General features: G+C 59.1%; 1 long non-coding RNA gene across 1 annotated transcript in view; it reads left to right on the top strand.

The window, feature by feature from the left end:
- Nucleotides 1-760: 760 nt before the first annotated feature.
- Nucleotides 761-9,248, top strand: part of LOC108529610 (uncharacterized) — a 25,708-nt gene continuing 17,220 nt past the window's right edge. The window contains exon 1 of the long non-coding RNA XR_001885595.1: nt 761-1,249. This is a non-coding gene — a long non-coding RNA (uncharacterized LOC108529610). The remainder of the gene's footprint in view (nt 1,250-9,248) is intronic.

Genomic DNA, 9,248 nt, shown 5'->3' with positions numbered 1-9,248 from the left:
AGTGCTCTGGGGATGGGGACAGTCAGCCGGGGCCTGTCCCAAGCGGCTGCCTTGTTGCACTGATGTCCTGGCCCCTGAGAACACATCAGTAGGGCCTGGCCGGACCCTGGGCCGATGCCACTCTTAGGGGTGAGATGGGGAGCCTGGCCCAGGCTGAGACCCCCACCCTTCACCCAAAACGTGTCCGGGCCTCCAGGCCCTGCAGAGCACACTGGGGGCTCAAGACAGCGCCTCTTCTTTGGGACTTGGCCACAGCCTGTCTGATACCTCACTTCTCTGACTCTTGGAGGCATGGTGCTGGCCTGTCTGTGAGTCCCAGACCCCCCCATAGAGCTTGCTCCAGGGCCAGGCCCAGCCCCCTCACCACCTCTCAGCCAGGCTCAGCTAGTGGCTGGCTCTACCAGGGAGAAGCCCGGTCTCTCTCTCTCTGCCTCCAGCTGCCTCTCCCGGGCTGCTGCGGCATCGCCCCAAGCCTGGGCGCCAGTAACAGCCTCTGTCCCTCCAGCCCGTATGATGGCTCCGTGCCACCTGGGGACTCCCTCCAGCCAGGTCAGACATGCTGGGCAGCCAGGGTCCCTGGGAGCCCCTTGATAGGGACTGATGGTAGGTGGGGGATAAGTAGCCAAGTGTCTCCTGCCAGCGGGGGCAACTCTGCAGGTGGCTCTGCAGCCTCCCCCATCCCCCATGGGTGCCTGCCCCCCAAGACCCCCATGGGGCACCTGCCCCTTTGTCCTGACTCCTGCTCCTTCCCTCTCCCCTCCTGGAGTGGCCAGGGGGGTCACCTGCCATGTAACCCTGAATCCTGCCCCAGCCTCTGCCCCTGGGGAACCCGCCCAGCAAGCCATCACCCTCACTAAGGTCCAGGCCGTCTTCCATGGTCCCCTCACCACCTCATTCTTTCTGGCCCCAGAGGCCATCACCATCCAGGGCACAAGGGGGCCTGCCCTTTGGCCAGGCGGCTGCCTGTCCTCTGACCCTGGGCTGTGGACAGGGGGAGGGGAGAGCTGGAAACCGGGGTCAGGAGGATGCCAGCAGGTCCGTCACTCCCTGCCTGGATCCGGCCAAGTGCGGGGGACCTTGGCCAGTGTCCTAGAGAGCTGGCGTACCTCCTGGGCCTGACGCGGGCTTCCCGGATTGCATAAAGGCTCCTTCTCCTTACATAGCCAGGGCAAAGGTGCATGACAACCCTGAGCAAGTCAAAACAACCGTCAGCGGCGGGAAACCTCGGTGAACAAACACCGGGAGAGTGGTGAGTAGCTGCCAGGAAAGCCCCGGCCTCCGGCAGGAAAGGGACTCTGGGTGGGGCGGCCCCAGAGAGAAAGTGGTTAGATGTATGGACAGACAGATGGCAGGGCCGGCCAGGCAGTGCTGCCTGCAGGCTGTGCAGTTGGCCTGGGGGTCTGGAGCCTCCAGGACCCACAGATGCGCCCCCACCCTCATCCCTGGCTTCTTTCAGCCCCGCAGCGGGGCAGCAGCACTGCTGTCCTGGCCACACCAGGCGCTGGCGTGTCCTGGTAAAGGCCTCGTGCATTCTGTCCTGCTGGTGGGGGAGGCTGGCCTCGTGCGCTTGTCCTTAGAGGGCAGCATGAAGGTGCCGCACCCCACCCGGGAGACGAGGGGAGTGGACCGCACATGAGATCCAGGCCGCATGAGGCAGGGGCTGCCATGACAGAATACTGCATGCTGGGGGCCTCATGCAACGGAAATGGACTCTCTCAGAGTCCTGGGCCCAGACTTCAAAATCAAGGTGTCGGCAGGGCCACCTTCTGCTGAAGGCTTCAGGAGAAAACCCTTCCTACCGCTCCCAGCTTCCAGTGGCCCAGGCAGTCCTTGGCTTGTGTCTGCATCGCTCCAGTTCTCTGCCTCCATCTCACGTGGCTGTGTCTCTGCACCTTTCCCCCTTCTCTTCTAAGAATATGTCCTTGGATCTCAAGTCCACCCTTGTCCAGGAGGCTCTCATCTCAGAATCCTTAACTTAATCCCATCTATCTGCAAAGACCCCTTTTCCAAATCAAGTCCCATTCTCAGGTTCCTCGGGTTAGGACCTGAACAAAGCTTTTGGGGGCGTCGTTCATCATCCAACCGCACTTGGCATGGGACAGCCCCCTCCTGCCCCCTGGATCTGCCCGTGAGCACAGGGGGCCCCTGGGGCTGTCCAGAGTGAGAACAAATTCTGTTTGGGACAGAGCTGGCAGAGGCCCCAGACGCTGGCCTCCCGAACGGGAACGGGGCTGTGATGTTGGACCCTGTTCTCAACACCAGGCCCACGCCACCAATTTGTGCTTCTGTCTGGGCCAGGCTCTCCCTTCCCCCTGCCCCAGTCTCAGGAGGGTATCTGCAGGTTTCTCTCCCTGGGGGACAGAGCCACATGTGGGTTCCACTTCATTCTCCAACTGCCCTGGTGCTGAACAGAAGCTGAGTCTGCCCCCCTCCCATATGTGGGGTTGGAGAGCCTGGGGTACCCTGGCCTCAGAGGCAGTGATGATGGGGGAGGGAGATAGATGGGAGAGGGGCCTGGGATGCCATTGGAATCCCTCAGGGCTTCATCTGAGCTGTCTCTGCCCCCTTCTAGCATTCCCAGGTGAGTTTCAGGAGGCCCATGGCCCCTCCGTACTGGCCTCCACTGCCCAGAGCCTTCCAGCACCATGTCTTCCCCTTGGAGCATCTGGAAGCCCCAGACAGCACCCACCTGATGTTCAGTAGAGGAGGAGATAGAGGCCTGCAGCAGGGTATTTTGTTGGATCTGACGCTCAGCAGAGGGGGAGACCGAGGCCTGCAGCAGGGTGTTTTGTCGGATGCTGCTCCCTGACCGGGGAGTGAGAGGGAACCCACCTAGAGGTGCCAGATGGGGTGCCTGGGCAGCGTGGCCTGCAGGCCCCTCAGCTCCTCACAGCCCCTGCCCCCAGCCTTCCCAGGCCCAGAGATCTCCTTGTTCCCCTAGTCCAGGGACAGAGGCTCAGATGTCATGCTTGACCCCACAGGTACAGAGTTAGGGGTGAAGGTGGCTCTCTCTTCATGTCTTCACCATGGCTTCTCTGCCTTCCTCCTGCTCCTGGTGGCTTATGTCCTGCCGCTCTTGATAGCCGACTGTGGTCTGTCCTGGGATGGTTATGATGCATATGTGCTGTTGTGAACCGTAACATTGAGGTCTGGTCTTACGTTGGTTTTGATTGTCCCTTCTGCTCCCTTTTCTTATTTTAATATTTTACCGTTTTCCATTTTAATGTATTTATTGTCTTTTTGGCTAAATATCTTTTCAGTTTTATTTTACTGTATATCTTTTCTGAGTGATTGCTTAGAGTTTCTGTAGATCCTGCTTTGTGACTTCAAGGGAAGTGTGGAAGCGGTGGAAGCACTTAGACCCTGCCTGTGAGTTGTCATGTATCGTGTCTACAAACATTAAAAATCTCACCAGATGATGGGGTGTGTGTGTGTGTGGTGTGTGTTTTTAGACAGAGTCTTGCTCTGTCACCCAAGCTGGAGTGCAATGGCATACTCTCGGCTCACTGCAACCTGCACCTCCTGGGTTCAAGCGATTCTCCTGCCTCAGCCTCCTGAGTTTCTTTTACTTTCCTTGAGGAGAAAAAATGGAAGTTTTGAGCAAATGCATGACAAGGGAGCTCTTGCTTTCCTCTCTTGGAGTTCTAGGCGGCTGGTGTTAGTGGCGCGTGGAACTGATCACATACATACACTGGGTCTTGAGGTCATCTCCTCCTCTGTAAGTGGAAAGGTTGGTGAGAACGGAGGTGTGGTGTGATCTGACAGTGGCTGGTGGCCTCGTTCGTCCCTGTGCTGCTGGCCTGCCACGTCTCCAGCTCTTTTAGCAGAATGGCCTACCTTTGAAAGAGGAAGTGCCGCTGATGAGTCTCGTTCCCTGGGGCCACATTCCCACGTGGCGAAGGTGGGCGGCACTAGTTGTGCCTGTGCGTTCACCACTGTCCCCACCCTGCGTCGTCCCTTGTGGCATACCCCCCTGCCTGGCCTCCCTGGGCACTGGAGGTGGCACTTCTTGTCTAGGTGTCTCCGGCCTGGTGAAGCTCCGTGGCTCCGGCCTGAGCAACGACCTGCAAGCACAGACTGGGCGCTGAGCCTGCCTGAGCTGTCAGGGTCGGAGAGCCAGCCGAGTGGCACACTCCCGAGAGCACAGCTGGCCGTGTGGTCAGGGCCTTGGTGGACACGCTGTCCGCCTGGCATGGGCATGGGGACACGAGGGGCAATGCCAGAGCATTCCCAGAGCAAATGCGTGGTCATCCCCCAACACCTCCTCCTTCGGAGTCCAGCTGCTGCCAAATGTCCCTTAAAACCCCAGGCGGGACTCCAGCAAGAGCCCCAGGAAGCTTGATGACGAGACTCCCGGCCTTGCCTCCCGGCACTTTCCCCCACTGTGGCAGGCCTGGGCTGGCCCTGACATTTGTACAGGCCCCTCAGTGACTCTAACCCTGGCCAGGTTTGGGGACCACAGGGGACTCTGGGGCCCTCTTTGCTTGGTGACTTGGAGTTCTGGCCTCATACCCCCAAGACAGCAAAGGCCCTGGCCCTTCTGGTGTCATTGCTCTCCTGGATCCCAAGCTTGCCTGTCCCCATGGGCCAGGGCAGGGCTATGTGCCACATAAGTCGCCGTTCCACGGAAGGGAAGACTAAGAAGTCACCTGCACCTGGGTCAAGTGGGTCTGTGCAAGTGGACGTCCTTCCTCTTGCTGTCTGCGTGGGTCACGTTGACCAGAGTTTATTAAGCCCAGGCCAGAGGAGGCTCACTCCCTAGGCTGGGAATGAGTTTGGTGTGGCTTCACACACACCGCACTCACAAACCACACACACACACCGCACTCACACACACCGCACTCACACACACCACACACACACACCGCACTCACACACCACACACACCGCACTCACACACACACCGCACTCACACACCACACTCACACCGCACTCTCACACACCGCACTCACACACCTCACACACACACCGCACTCACACACCACACTCACACACCACACACACACACCGCACTCACACACACACCGCACTCACACACCTCACACCACACACACACCACACACACCACACTCACACACACACCGCACTCACACACCTCACACTGCACTCACACCACACACACACTGCACTCACACACACACCACACACACACACCGCACTCACACCGCACTCACACACCTCACACACACACCGCACTCACACACCGCACTCACACTACCGCACTCACACACTGCACACACACCGCACTCACACACACCGCACTCACACACACACCACACTCACACACACACTGCACTCACCACACTCACACACACACCGCACTCACCGCAGTCACACACACCGCACTCATACACACACCGCACTCACACACACCGCACTCACACACCGCACTCACACCGCACACACACACACCGCACTCACACACACACTGCACTCACACACACCACACACACACACCGCACTCACACACCACACTCACACACACACCGCACTCACCGCAGTCACACACACTGCACTCATACACACACCACACTCACACACACCGCACTCACACACTACACACCGCACTCACACACACACCGCACTCACACACCACACTCACACACCACACTCACACACTGCACTCACACACACCGCACTCACACACCACACTCACACACCGCACTCACACCGCACTCACACACACACCGCACTCACACACCACACTCACACACCGCACTCACACACACACACACCGCACTCACACACACACTGCACTCACACACCGCACTCACACACCGCACTCACACACACCACACTCACACACCACACTCACACACCGCACTCACTGCACTCACCGCACTCACCGCACTCACACACACACCGCACTCACACACCACACTCACACTACCGCACTCACACACCGCACTCACACCGCACTCACACACTGCACTCACACACACACCACACTCACACACCACACTCACACACACACCACACTCACACACCTCACACACACCGCACTCACACACCACACTCACACACCGCACTCACACACACACACACCGCACTCACACACACACTGCACTCACACACCGCACTCACACACCGCACTCACACACACCACACTCACACACCACACTCACACACCGCACTCACTGCACTCACCGCACTCACCGCACTCACACACACACCGCACTCACACACCACACTCACACTACCGCACTCACACCACGCACTCACACCGCACTCACACACTGCACTCACACACACACCACACTCACACACCACACTCACACACACACCACACTCACACACCTCACACACACCGCACTCACACACCACACTCACACCGCACTCACACACACCGCACTCACACGCACTCACACACACACTGCACTCACACAAACACCCTCTACACGTGATGATAAGTGAGTGGCTGGAGCAAGCCGCAAGGAGCTTTTGAGTGCACACAAGAGCTGCTTCCGCTACCTCCAGGCCTCTGATGGCTGCGGCTGCAGACAGAGCCTGCCTCGCGGCGTGTAAGAGCAACCAAGGATGACACAGGCACAGAGAGATGAGGCTGGGCTTCAGGAAGCAGGTCTGTGTGGGACGGAAGCGCTTAGAAAGTCATTTCTGGAAGGCTGACACCAGTCAGCACTCCCTGAGCAAAGGGACTTGGGGACCACGTGTGGATGCACTTCTTGTATCTCCTAGGAAATGCGCCCCGAGGATTTGCGACGTGGAAATGGAACGGGGCTCTGGAGTGCTGGGCGCCCTGTACCTCTAGCAGTACAGGTGGACGTTTAGCTCAGCTCAGGGTTTGTGGTCCACAGGGGTGCCAGGGGGCTGGGTGGGTTGGGGAGAGGAGGCGGGAAGTGCTGAGGAGGAGGATCGCTTGAACCCAGAAGGTCAAGGCTTCAGTGAGCTGAGATTGCACCACTGCACTCCAGCCTGGGGTGACAGAGCAAGACCCTGTCTCAAAAAATAGAAATAACATAAAATTGAGGTGGGACAGGGCCTTCCGTGGTTTGAGCCTCCTGCCAGTGCCAGGGCTAAGGGAGGAAGCTCTCCAGCCTGGGTGTGAGCAGAGGGGAAGCAGGACCACTGAGGCTGCATCCCTGACAGCAGCCAGACATCAAAGATGGAGTTGGAGCAGGGACGGGATGGGAAGGGTCAGGGATGGAAGTGGCAGGAGGTGCTGGGCAGCTGGCCGCATGCTTCCTGGCTGACTGCAAACTGTCCTGGCCATGGCCTGAGACCCGCAGGGTCCCCAGGATCTAACAGGGAGAGGGGGCTTCACCGCCCCAGGTGCAGTGTCTCTGGCCCCACAGTGCTTTGTGGCTGCTGCTTTCTGGACCCTCAGATCCGCCAGGAGGCTCGCTGGCCCCGCTGCAGGGGGCTCCGTGGACAGAGCTGGAAGGTAAGAGAGAAAAGCAAACAGGACGCTGGGCTCGGAGACTCCATGCAGGATGACCGGCCCCTCCAACCTGCCTGAACCCTCCATGGCTCCCCACCGCTTTTGGGGTCCGATCCAACTCATCATGCTGGGGATAGCTGCTGCGGTGTCTGTCTGCCCCTCCTCTTCCCCACACCAGCCATGTGTCTTTAGAGGGTGACACAGTCCTTCCCTGGGTGATTATCTTCAGAATATTTCGTGACTGTGGTAACAACTATGCAATAGATGGATCCCAGCCAGTGGGACTCAGGTCCACGTGGAGGGGGTGCTGCCATCCGGGGCGGGGAAGGGAAGGCAGAGTGTAGACGGTTAGCCCATTTAGAAGGCTGGCGTGGGCAGGATGACTGCGGGGCCTGGGGCGCTGGGAAAATAGGTGGGACAGGCAATTCCCCGTGGGGAGGGGCGTGTGGGGAGAGGCAGGGTGAGACGTGGAGAGCGGCAGTCAGAGGGGGAAAGGGAGTGGGCATTGCCCAGGTCGGGCCCTGTCCCTGCGCATCACACACATGCCCTGTGTGCAGAACAGAACGGGTTCATGCCCAGGTCAGGGCAGAGGAGGGTCCTGCCCAGACCCAGGCACAGGTCCTCAGGCTGACCATGGGCTCCAGGCAGCGCCACCCCTGGGACCCCCCGCCTTCCCCTCCTCTTTGGCTGATGGTACAAGGCGTCCACCACCCTCTCAAGCCACAGGTGCCAGCATCACAGGCCGCCTGCCGGGCCCAAAGTTTCTGCCTGGGCGCTTGGCCACACTCTCCTTGGCCCCTCCTGGCGGCCTTGCTCACAGAGATGTGTCTGGGTGGGAGGCACAGACCCTCTAGGGGACAGGCTGCCTAGAACATCCCATGCCTGGCCCCCAGGCATCCCCATCCCTGCCTGGTGACAGACCCAGGAGCCTGTCACCAGCCTGAAGCCCACCAGCGCCGGATGAGGCCCTGCTGGGTGGGCGGCCCCGCCGGGGTGAGGAGGGCCCTTCTGAGGACCCCTGAAAAGTTCTCCCGACTTCAGTGACTCTGGAGGCTCCTCTGCCTGCTGCAGGCGCTGCTCTGTGTTGGGGTCCTGTCCCCTCCTGGTCCTACTGAGCACACATGGGTACACATACCACACACACCACACACACACCACCTACCACACACACCCCACATACCACACACCACACAAACCACACCCTCCACCACACACACACACCACCCACCACACACAAACCACACTACACACCCCCACACCCCACATACCACACACCACACACAAACCACACCACACACTACATACATACACCACCCACCACACGCTCCACACACCACACACACCACACAGGCACAACATATACCACCCACCACACACACATCACCCACCACACACACACACACACACCATCTACCACACACACATCACCAACCACCCACACACCATACCCCACACACCACAAACACCACCCCCACACACACACCCAACACAGCCCCCACACACCACACACACATATCACCCACCACATACACATCCCACACCCCACACACCCATATCACATGCCACACACACCCCACATCCCACACATCACACACCCTACACACCATACACATCACCCACCACACATACCACACACATCCACACACCACACACACATCACATACCACACACACATACACACCCCACACACCACACATACATACCACACACGCCCCACACACCACCCACCAAACATACACACCACACAAGCACACACATACTGCACATCAGACACATACCACACACCACACACACATCACCCACCACACACACACCCAATACACCCCCTGCACACCGCATACATACANAC

The sequence above is a fragment of the Rhinopithecus bieti genome, unplaced genomic scaffold (genome assembly GCF_001698545.2).
Source record: "Rhinopithecus bieti isolate Rb0 unplaced genomic scaffold, ASM169854v2 scaffold_5889, whole genome shotgun sequence".
In the NCBI taxonomy this organism is placed as follows: domain Eukaryota; kingdom Metazoa; phylum Chordata; class Mammalia; order Primates; family Cercopithecidae; genus Rhinopithecus; species Rhinopithecus bieti.
The sequence above is the reverse complement of the archived record's forward strand: the minus strand, read 5'-3'. Positions and strand labels throughout refer to the sequence as shown.